This window comes from Triticum aestivum, chromosome 2A (genome assembly GCF_018294505.1).
Source record: "Triticum aestivum cultivar Chinese Spring chromosome 2A, IWGSC CS RefSeq v2.1, whole genome shotgun sequence".
In the NCBI taxonomy this organism is placed as follows: domain Eukaryota; kingdom Viridiplantae; phylum Streptophyta; class Magnoliopsida; order Poales; family Poaceae; genus Triticum; species Triticum aestivum.
Window position 1 is genome coordinate 406841735 of NC_057797.1, and position 10664 is coordinate 406852398.

The following is a 10664-nucleotide window of genomic DNA, read 5'->3' on the forward strand; positions in this document are numbered from 1 at the left end:
TTTTAGTTTATTTATGCGCCATCGTACAAATATTGGTACAATACCAGTTATGAGGTTTACATCATTATGTCCATAACAGTGTGTCAAATGAAGGTGGATTAGGTTCAAGTGGAGGCAATATGTGGTGCATGTCAAAAGTATACTACTAATCCAAACTTGATCTAGTTTGGACTAGTAGTACTTTCGATGTGCACCACATGTTGCCTCCACTTGAATCTAATCCGCCAGCACAAGCTATTTAATCATCATGATAGTCATTACCACCAACAGTATTTACTTAATCACCACTAACACTAGATAATAATAATCATCATAGTCATTACCACCAACACTAGCTATTTTATCATCATAGTAATAGTGTAGCACATCATCATCCTCAAACTCATTTCTATCTAGCTAATCACTCCTGCTGCTCTCTCTTAGGTAAAATAACATAAAACATGTATAGCTCTCCTCCTTGATCAAGCTGGAGCATGCAGATGAACCTGTCTCCTAATCGTGGGTAGCGCATCTGTTTGCTACCCCCTAGTACTTCTTTGCGCTCCCCCATCACATATTTGGTCCAGTCTTGCACTATTAAGCATCCGTCGCTAATATTGAATGCACTAAAGTAATCTATAGGATATCTTGGCCGTAAGCTGATAATACTCATGGTACCTTTAGTCTCGATCCCATAAGGCATAGCATTCATCGGGAGTCCCTGTTGAAGAACATCGTATGGTAACATACTTAGCAATGAAGTTTAGCTTCAAAAATAATGTTTGGAAAAGATGCACTGATGACAAATAGTAAAAATCTTACCATCCTTCCTAAATAGATGTGACCGTAGTTCATTACGAACACCATTGGTCGCACATTTTCAGTACTAACATTTCTAAATGCAGGAAGAAAATTTGTCTTGACAGTATCAAGATCCTCAAGCCATGAAACACAATGATTGAGCTCCTCACAGTTGAGTTCAGCCCCAGGACAGTATACGGTCATGTCTACCAAGCGCTGGACGTGTTTGCTTGCACCGAAATAAGCTGACAATACAAATTAGTTGTCAACTATTTTTGAATAAACAATATCAAAGATGTAAATATGGTTGAGAAACTTACATAACGGTATAACTGGAGGCGTCTGCACATCGACCCAGATGTCGGTATTACCTTCAATATCATCTTCCGGACGAATATCAAAGGTGATAACCATATCGGGCTCAAATGCATAAGTCTTGCATAGTGCTCGCCATGTTTTGCATCCAAAATAGGTGTAGTCGTCTGAATTGTATAATTTTGCATGGAAAATATAACCATGCTCGGTCTTCAAGTAAACTTTATTTTCCTCCGTACTATGACTGAAACCTATCTTATCCAATACAAAAACTCTTGCATGGCAGGGGATACGCTAGTAGAATAGTAAAAAAATATAAGTTGAAGCAAATGAAGCAGATGTCATGCTTAATTACGAAAAAAGACTTGTCGTTGTGACTTACTATATCCACTTCGAAGTTCTCGTCCAGCTTGATGTTGAAGCGCCTATCATCATCTAGGAAGATTCCATCACACAGGTTGCGCTCGTCTTCGCAGTATTTGCAAATACCGAAATCCTTTTCGTCGTCAGACATTTCCTATGTTCATAGTTAAAACATTAAGTGAAAATCGATCGAAGACAACTACCAAGATACTCAACACACAAATCCGGGGCACTCGATATTTCCTACATATTCTGGCACAAGTCATGCCAAAATTCACGGAAAAATCCGGCATGACCTTTGCTAAAATAGGACATATCGAGCGCCTGAAATGTCAGGACCCCAACTCGATGCCACATAGGTCTAGCATGTAACACCTCATATCACTTTGCGGCCTCACGCACGGTATTCCCACGGGTGTCGCCTTACCTTTGCCCGGGACCGTTTGCGCCTTTTGGCTCACGTATATGATAGTGTCGCTAGCATCCATATGATAAAGAGCCCGGGCTGACATGACTAGTCGTAAACCCAAAGTGGCACAGACTTACAGGGACAGGCATCCATGACCCAGCTTCGAACGTGTCGGTCATCAGCAAATGGGTCCGAGCTGTAGCACTGGGCTAGCAGGACTCCGGTAAACCGGGCTGTAGCGGGCTAACAGGACTCCGGTACTCAAAGCGTGACATTTCCCCGAAGGGACAGACACAGGAACGAAGAAGGACACATGCCGGCCAGCCTAAGTGTTCCGGAGCAGTAGCAAGCTACCATGGCTCAGTGAAACACTAGGAGACATTTCCCGGTAAGAGAGGCTACTAAAGATAAACAACTAGATGGTTAGATCCCACACATACCAAGCATTTCAATAACATACACACAATATGCTCGATATGTGCAATACAACATGGCATCACAAAATGACTCTACGACTCAAGTAGTTTATTCAATAGGCTCCGAGGAGCGAGATATTACAAACATGGGTCTCACGACCCAACAATCAGAGCATACAAGTCAAAGCACAAGCGGAAGCTATCATGTCTGAGTACAGACATCTATAAATGAAAAAGACTGAGAAGCCTGACTATCTATCAGATCCTGCCGAGGGCACAAGATCGTAGCTGAGGTATCAAGCTAAACGTCGAAGTCCAAGCGGAACTACTAGTGAGACTGAAGTCTCTCTGCAAAACATAAAATAGGCAAACGTGAGTACAAATGTACCCAGCAAGACTTACATCAGATCTATCTACATATGCATCCTTATCAACAAAGGGGATGGTGGAGTTTGACTGCAGCAAGCCAGCTTTGACTCGGTGGCTATCCTAAACTACGACTGCAAGCAACTCTTTTGAGGTGGCGCACACGAGTCCACATATTCACCAACCAATACACCACTATGGATCCGCTCCTGTCTCCCTACGAGAACGCCATCCATAGCACTCACGCTTATCTTGCGTATTTTAGAGTATCCACTTTCACTTGTCTATGAACTGATATAAGCAACCCAGAAGTCCTTTTCCGCGGACACGGCTATTCGAATAGATCATATTAACCCTGCAGGGGTGTACTTCTTCACACACGCTCTCACCACTTACCGTCGTTTACACGACATGTACTCGGCAACCTTCAAGCGGAAGCCCAACGTGGGTGTCGGCCACGACCTACCTAATCACCTAAGTCTCTAGTCCAGGTTTATCGCCTATTCGGGTTCCATCCATGAGGAGATCCGGCCGGAGTTTCGCTCACAGCCCCAAACGATGTGAACAGGGTTCCCGAGACACCAAACGGGCGCCCGGTACACCGTGCCATGTGCCTACCGCATCACAGCCCACCCCTACGGTCAGCGCTGCCCACGGCCTCCAGCATACTACAAACACCAGAAACTACTTGCAACTCCTGGACAGAGAACAAGGGTGATCAAGAAGCCGAGAGGGTCCATTGGTTTCGGGCCCAATGCGTGGTAGTAGCTGAATCATGGATCACAAACACAGAACTTAGTTCCTGAGGACGGCTGCAATGAGACAACCCACCATGTACTCCTACATGGCCTCTCACCGCTACCTTTACCAAATCGTGTTCACACACTTAGCTCTCACACAGTAGGACATGTTCACACGCCTCTGATTCATCCCCGATGAATCAGACCTGACTCAACTCTAAGCAATAGCAGGCATGACAAACAAACATGAATGAGTAGGCACATCAGGGCTCAAACAACTCCTACTCATGCTAGTGGGTTTCATCTATTTACTGTGGCAATGACAGGTCATGCAAAGGATAAAGGGGTTCAGCTACCGCAGCAAGTAACAGATGAATCAGTGTTGTCCTAATGCAGTAAAAGAGAGCAGGAGCGAGAGAGTAGGATTGTATCGGAATGAACAAGGGGGTTTTGCTTGCCTGGCACTTCTGAAGATAACATTGAGTCTTCATCAGTGTCAACGATCACATCATCGGTATCGCGTCTATCGAGAGGGGACAAATACCGGCAACACAGAAAGGAACACAATCAATGCAATGCACAATATGATGCATGCTCATGACATGGCAAAATGAATGTGTTTTGGGCTAATGCAACTAGCAACAGATTAAATGAAGTTGGTTTGAATACAAGATTCAAATTCAAACTCCATATGTGATTATTTAAATGCCCTTTAATTGATTTGCCCTAAACAGTAGTGATAAGTTGTTCTAACATGCATGAAAATGGTACAGATGGATTCCTTGAATTTTTCTGATAATTTTTCATATATAATTTATTTAATTTGGAGTTACGGTTAATTTTCTATGAATTTTAGAAGTTTTAGTTATTTTCTGGAATTTCCTGAATATAATTAAATCCAGAAAATACTTATTGCGTCAGCCTGACATCATCATGACGTCAGCAGGTCAACAGGGCACCTCCAGGTCAAACCTGACCAGTGGGGTCCACTGGTCAGTGACACTGGGGTTAATCCCGTGTTGACCCGGGCTTTGACCCACTACGGGGCCCACTGTCAGCGGCTGGTGGGGTGGCTAATGGTGGGGATTAGCGCTAACTAAGCCGCCACGTCAGCCTCGCCGGGGTTCGGCCGGCGACGACCAAACCGCGCGGCGGTGCTTCGCCGGAATGGGCTACAGGCGGCGGGAAAGCGCGCGGAGACCACCGGGGCGTAGCCCGTGCTCGTGCGCATCTAGGGGGGCCAATGGGAGGTGCGGGGGTGGCCGGGGTTCGCCGGAATGGAGCCCGAGGCGGCGCCGGAGTTCGGTGAGTGCGGGGCTGGCGCTGTGGTGCACGGGAGGGCGAGTTAGGATAGGCGTTAGACTCCTGGTGGCTTCCTGAGTGCGGTGACACGCTCCGAGACGAGCTCAAGCGGCTGTAGTGACGGCGGTGACGAGGTCAGCAGCGGCCGGAGTTCGGCCGCGGCGGAGCTATGGCCTAGAGCTCGCAAACGCGAGGGGAGAGAGAGGGGTTCTGCACGGGGGCTCACCGCGGAGCTGTAGGGAGGGTTAGTGGGCTCGGGGGCGGCCGGAGTGCAGCGAATCGACGGCGACGACCTCCGGTGGCCGAGGAGGGGAACGGCGACGTGGGCGGCGATGCAGGGCGTCCGGGGCCTCGTGGCTTGGTGGAGAGGAAGACGACGTCGTGGCGGAGCTCGGAAGCGCGTCAGAGAGGAGAGGGGGTGGCTGTGGTCATGGCTACGGCGAGCGGCGCTCCCAGGTGCGTTCGGTGACGAGAGGGAGGGAGAACAGAGGAGGAGGAGGAGGTCCAGAGAGGGAGAGGCGGTCGAGGGGGGTCGAGGCCGGCTCCGTGGCGTCGCGAGGGAGTCGGGGAGGCTGCCACGGCGAAGCAGGAGGTGGCCGGCGCTCTTCGGGCGCGCGCCACGCCTCGCCTCTGCCTACTGGCACAGGAAGAAGAGGACAAGGGGAAAGGTGGGCTGGGCCGGCTGGGGGGGGAGCTGGGCCGGGCAGGTAAGCAGGTAAGTGGCCCAGGTGGCCTCTTCTCTCTCTTTCTATTTCTGTTTTATATTTCTGTTTTCTATTTTGTTCTGTTTTGTTTTAGTTTAGTAAAATACTAAACCATTTTAATAAATTCTGTAGTTTATTATGTGGTTTGCTAAAATATATACAAAGCCACTCACAAACTTCCAGAATTATTTGGAGTCATATTTAATATATATTAAATATAAATCCAAAGAAAATAGTTATTGGATTAATTCAAATGGCCAAAATAAATATCTCTGTGACTCCAAAAATATTGGTTTAAATTTTACCTCTCACCAATATTTCCATGGAATAACAGGAACATTTTCTTGGACTCATTTGAGAAGATTTAATTGTTGGTTGTTTTTAGAGGTTTCTGAGGCTTTGAAAATTCCTCAATTCAATTTCATTTGAATTTAAACATGATGCTCACATGAGGCTAACCTAGAGCAATGCCTGAAGCTAGGGATGTGACAACTCACCCCCACTAAACAAGAATCTCGTCTCGAGATTCAAGCGTAGGGTAAGGTGAAGGGGAACGCAACTAGTACAATCTTCACGATCCAGGTTGCACTTCAGTTGAACGTTGATTCGATCACCATCATTGTCTTGAAGTCTTGCTCTGAGAACTCCAACTAACATAACAATGAGAGGGGAAGGGGACTCTAGAAGGACTGATCTTTTCGAAGATCGAACAACTCAGGATTAACTCACGGAATGAGACATAGGACCATCTCTCGGGTTGAGACACGAGATACACATCAAGAGGGGTGGAAAAAAACGGATGACGAAGGTTCACTAGGTGGACAACAATTCCACACTTAAGAAGGTGGTAATCGGTTGTCAACGTAGCGAGGAGTTGAGTTGCCATGATACCACAACGAGACACCTTCGGAACCGTGACTCGTAGATATCTCCCCTTAAGTGGCAAAAGAATTACCTTTGATTCAGAGATCATTGAAACTCTTTATACCAACTTAAGGCAAATCATAATCGATCATTTAGAGGGGTTCGATAGAATGGCATACTCAAACTTGGATGATGTGGATTACCTTGTTGAAGACAACGTAATGGATGAATTTTGCTTATCACCGGAAATGGAAGAGACCCATGGTAGAATGGCACATTGGCGGTGCAAGCTGGGAACAAAATGCAAATGCTGGGAATGATTCTGGTAACTGGGGAAGAACCCAACAATAGAGAGTGAATTCACTGTTGAAGTGGTTATAGCATAACCGAGGAAATCTGGGGCAATCCCAGCTAGTGCCGATGATAAGACGTAGCGCTTGTGCGTGCTCTCAAGAACTTGAGCATTTCCACAATCATCACGGTTTTATCAACAACCGCGTCAAGGGTGCTGACAACACAACATACTACCATGATGAATAGCGATGGACGATGCAGATGCGAAGGAGGATAACACTTTCTCAGATTTCACCTTAGCGAGGCCAAGCAAATAAAATCTAGATGATCGACCGAGAGACATTTAGCACTCCGCTTCTAATGTTCTCCTTGATGTGCTAGTATAACCCATTCATAGATATGGTTTGATATCTAAAACATCAAGTAAAAGGTCGGACTTCGGGAACACAAAAATCCATAGGGGCAACTAGGGAGTAAATCCTACGAAATCCCTAGGGGGGAGTGGCCAACTTCTTCAATCAAGATACTACAATAATAGGTCTTCCGGCTGGGTGTGTTGGCCATGACATCCACTTTATCGGTTATTGCGAGACCAATATTACAGTTCTTGGGAAATGTTCCAAACCATCATATCTGCCTGAGATTCAGATCTGGTTGGTGTCAGGATATTCCAGACTCATCGAGTCTAGGAAGAAAAACGAAAGTTTGCAACACAAATCGACGAGATGACGTTGCGGGATTCTCGGGAGATGAACTACGATAGCAAGCTCCAAAACATGAGCTGGTTCTGCTACAAACATGTGAACACGCTGTCCCAGACAAACATGACCACGTGGTAGTCTTATAATAAAACACTACCGAGTTCTGGTTGGGAACCATAATCGAGGATATGGAAGTCTTGTGCATGACCTAGGATTAGCACATCAACTCCTTTTCCGTGAACAAAACAATCAGTGGCTTGGTGTGCTAGGGTATACATATGGAATGGAGGTTGCAAGTCTCCGAACCACAGAATTCTTCGCACGTGTGCATGACTGATTTAGAATGGTTCCAAGAAAACAACATTGACTTTCTCGAATCCACGGCGGCAACTTGCATCAGATGCACATGAATTAAAGGAAGTCACTACCTTCATCCAAACATATGCTTCATGAGCTAGCATGAACAAATGCTCTCAAAAATTTCCAACACTAGCTTAATGTTCAACAAAATTATGGAGGAGATAAGGATGTTGTCAATGGGCTCAACAACAATTCATCTAGGTTTCCTTTTAAAAGGAATTCCATAGTTAAGTGAACACGGTGATAGCATTGGTCAGACCAAAGATATAATGGTGTATGTTCGAGGAATCAACCACGAGTAAGACAACATTACGAATATCGTTGGTTCTGATTTGATTTGACGATAGCCCACACTCAAATCAAAGGATTGATAAGACAATAGATCCAGCAACTGATCACAGGGACCAATCGATGAAGATATCATCTTTCTTCAACACACACTACACAAGAATATCCCTTTGGAACGAACTAAGTCAGGCAAGCTTTTATCTTCCAACTCTCCAAGTCGTTGTCTAACTTAACCAACTAGCTCAGGGATATCCAACACAGATTCTTGGAGAAGGATGGTTCACAAAAACCAACTTGATCACGAGCTCAACATAGCGGTCAGGTGACAACCTGGTAATACTTCTGAGAAGATATTCAGAGAATCACGAGCCACCGGTATGTTACTAAGCTCGAGAACAATCTTGCTTTTCAGGGCAAGACGATATGATCAATAGAGTAAGAATTTGAAATAATCCTAACTCATCGATCGAGGAGTGAACCAGGAGAATGGACTAGGTAGCACGATCAATCTTAGAATGATGATTCAATAACCAACACACTAAGAATGAAATTATTGTCCTTTAACTACCAAGCAACGAGGTTGCTGGGAGTATTGATTTCACACATCACAATTCATTTGTTGGTATTCCGGTTACGATAACACAGGAACCGAGGAATGAACAGTGATGGCAAGAAGTATCACTGTACCAAGAGTTCATAGGATGGTGTGCAATTCCTATAACAATCTCGATATAAAATATGTAATACTCCAAGGTAGAGCAGAACAAAAGCTGGATTAGCAATTTGATCTGCGGAGCACAACTTCTTTGACCCAATCCTGGATATGGGTGAGGTACTGGAGTTTGTTTCTCCTAGTCATTCCGGAATAGAATGGCTTGACAGACCACAAGAGTCATAGGCATCGATGAACGAACGCACGCATACTCTTGACTATCAGTTGATAGACGAGGGTCAGAATGCAACTAAAGAGAACAACTCAAAGGAACATATAACTTTCTGAGTTGTGGATGCATAGATTAGTATGTCGAACCAAGTTCAACATATTTCTTCCGGATAACCCATGCAGAAAGGTAGAACTGGCAGAGTCACGATTTATGAATGGAGAACTCATCAAGAATAATCCCGTTGTGATATTTCAGTTCAACGAGGAACTTCTGCCATAAGTAGTTCATGGTATTTGGAAGAAGAAGATACCACGGACTTTAAGGACTATCGCAAAGGTTACTAATATCCTAAAGGAACTAGCAAACACTATCAACATGAAGTAAGTAGAGTGAATCTCGGGTTCAAAGCCCAAGGAGTAGAATACCTACTACTAAGTGGCATCACGGGATGCTTTCGAGAATAAAAGCCAGAATCATCACACTGGGACACAAAACATTGCTAGATTACTAGGTGACTCCCTAAAACACCTAGGGTCATAATAATAGCTCCAACATATATGTCAAGGCAATAATTTACCTCAACTCACCGATTAGTGTGGTTAATCTGGCCCAAAGGAACATCGGAATGGGAGGAAGGAATTTTGCAAATGCTTCAGACTATTCAGAAACGTGGGGTGACTCGGACAGCATAACGGCTGTAAATGCTCAGAAAAGATTTGAGACATTCACAAAAATGGTGGCATAACCACTCAAAGGCACAATATCAAGGTTTCGAGATCAACAATTTAACATACGGAAGTAATAGGAACTGAAACGAGGCTTAAGTCCAACAATTCTATAGGTCTACGGATTGGTAACACGTGATCCTAATAGAAAGAAGAGATAGCCTAGTTCTTAATCCCCGCAGGAAAGATAAGATGACTCAGATCAGAAGGGCATGAGGTATAAGGAGTAAAAAGAGCCTTACGTTCCATCCCACAATCAATTCCCTTATATAACTAGACTCAACTTCGACCAGTTTGGCTTGGTAATCCTACAGGCAGTCAAGCTCTGATACCAACGCTGTCAGGACCCCGACTCGATGCCACATAGGTCTAGCATGTAACACCTCATATCACTTTGCGGCCTCACGCACGGTATTCCCACAGGTGTCGCCTTACCTTTGCCCGGGACCGTTTGCGCCTTTTGGCTCACGTATATGATAGTGTCGCTAGCATCCATATGATAAAGAGCCCGGGCTGACATGACTAGTCGTAAACCCAAAGTGGCACAGACTTACAGGGACAGGCATCCATGACCCAGCTTCGAACGTGTCGGTCATCAGCAAATGGGTCCGGGCTGTAGCACTGGGCTAGCAGGACTCCGGTAAACCGGGCTGTAGCGGGCTAACAGGACTCCGGTACTCAAAGCGTGACATTTCCCCGAAGGGACAGACACAGGAATGAAGAAGGACACATGCCGGCCAGCCTAAGTGTTCCGGAGCAGTAGCAAGCTACCATGGCTCAGTGAAACACTAGGAGACATTTCCCGGTAAGAGAGGCTACTAAAGATAAACAACTAGATGGTCAGATCCCACACATACCAAGCATTTCAATAACATACACACAATATGCTCGATATGTGCAATACAACATGGCATCACAAAATGACTCTACGACTCAAGTAGTTTATTCAATAGGCTCCGAGGAGCGAGATATTACAAACATGGGTCTCACGACCCAACAATCAGAGCATACAAGTCAAAGCACAAGCGGAAGCTATCATGTCTGAGTACAGACATCTATAAATGAAAAAGACTGAGAAGCCTGACTATCTATCAGATCCTGCCGAGGGCACAAGATCGTAGCTGAGGTATCAAGCTAAACGTCGAAGTCCAAG